Consider the following 2,151-nt stretch of genomic DNA (forward strand, 5'->3'; position numbering starts at 1 on the left):
CTTTCTCGCGTTCTTTCCAATGCTTTGTCTCGCTCGCACTCGCTTAGTAGACGCGCCTGCGTATAATGACGCTCGACTATCTATGCCCATATTTGGACTTCGTGCGTCTCTCTTTCTCGGGCCTCGTGTCTCTCATTGCGAAGATACGCGACTAGCAATACAGAAGTATTATATATATGTAGGAAATATCGTTTCCCTTACCTCTAGCCCCCCGCATCCACGAAACGATTCATTGACGCCGACTGTACATGTTTATTTCAGACTTTTACTGTAACTGATGATTTAAATAAAAATTTTATTAACTAATATTAAATTGAGGATCTTCCTCGGGCTCATGAAGTCTATTAAACTTAATAAATGAATAAATAAGTCTAAAGAGCCGTTTGCAGGATGTTGTGCGGAAAATATGTCTTATATGTGTATATACATATAATCCTATATGAATTTAAGAATTGAAATTTCAATTCAAAAAAATCACACGTGTGAAAACGTGAATTCACTTATATATGTATATACACATATAAGACATATTTTCCGCACAACATCCTGCAAACGGCTCTTTAGACTTATTTATTCATTTATTAAGTTTAAAAAATTTTATTATTTAATTTGTTTTCTTTCTAACATTGTAAGTTAAACAATTGGCTAAAGAAGATTAGAATAAATTGATCGAAACGTTCTATTTACCACATATGTGAGGCACTCTAATTTCTTTAAGAAACAACCGTTACTTGTGGACTATCGGCCTGATCTAATTTAATTATTTACAAATATATAGTATAATATATAATTAAGTAAATATATTACCTGCAGCAAATGGTTCATGTCCGCTTCCACCACCGCAAACTAAGGATACTTTATTTTTGCGATATTTGTACTGAAAAAGAAGAATTAAAACCAGTTTTAGAAAAAATATTCTTATTTATTATAAAATGTATACTGCTAGTACGTTTTCGTTATGTCAGACTTGCAGCTTCCGCATCTGCAAGGCAGATGCACGAGCATTGCTTTGCGACAGAACCTTATTCCACAATGGTTAGGGTCGAAGCACAGACTTTTGCATAATGCATAAGACATAAGAGAATCAACCAATCAAAGCCTTCTAGGACAAGAAATAGAAATAAAAATGGAAGGCTAGATTGGTTGATTCTCTTATATCTTATGCGTTATGTGTTATATAAAAGTTTGTGCTTCGGCTCTTACTTGGCACAAGTTGCTTTAAGATCATTCTACATAAGACGCAGACGCAGGTCGCAGGACGCTGATCTCGCGGAATTGACCATTCACGTTTGTCAAATCAGCTAATCGACTTACGTGATTGGTCAATTTCTCGAGAGCAGCGGCCTGCGACCTGCGTCTGCGTCTTATGTAGAATGGCCTTTAGGCGATTTTTAGCAATCGTATAGTATGTACACAACGCGTCACTGAATCGCGGAATAGGCGCGGGGATCGGGGGGCAAGCGGGGCGGTTGCTCGTAGCGCCAACGAGCGCCGTGCGAACTAACTAGTAGCAATCGGTTGTCCACAACTACGTCGTGTCGATAATGTAACTGCTCTTCCTTCCTATTTTCTTCTCAAAACGTAAAACTATTGGCCAATTACTTATAGCGATTTCGGCTGGTCTGTACCGATGTGCCACCTGTGTAGAGTTGGTGCAATTGTGTGCAACACCGCATCGGTGTGTGTACTGATTACACTAACTGGCTCCAACTAATTTGTAAGAGCCACTTTGTGTACACCCAACATGCACCTATGCGGTGTACTGAGCTCAGACGAATACGCGGAACCAGCAAAGAACTGCTGCCATTCGACCAGCCGAACACACAATTTGCACCGACACCCGAAATGTGCAATCGGTGCAAACCAGCCGAAATCGCTATTAATATTTAACGTTGACAAATAACATGTGTATATATATATATGTGTGTTTAATAGATGGATCTATTACTGCCTCCGGTAATTGGAAGGAACGCATATTGTAAAAGTCTCGTTTAAAAAAATACATGTATATTGAATATTAATATTTATATGTAACCACAAAAAAAGTATAATTCTATTATATTATTATTTTATTCTATTATATGTATATATATTATTGTGTATACAATTAAATATATGTAAAAATCAAAACATTGAAAAATGAATAGGGCA

Source organism: Pseudomyrmex gracilis, unplaced genomic scaffold (genome assembly GCF_002006095.1).
Source record: "Pseudomyrmex gracilis isolate BER0280 unplaced genomic scaffold, ASM200609v1 scaffold_1758, whole genome shotgun sequence".
Lineage (NCBI taxonomy): Eukaryota > Metazoa > Arthropoda > Insecta > Hymenoptera > Formicidae > Pseudomyrmex > Pseudomyrmex gracilis.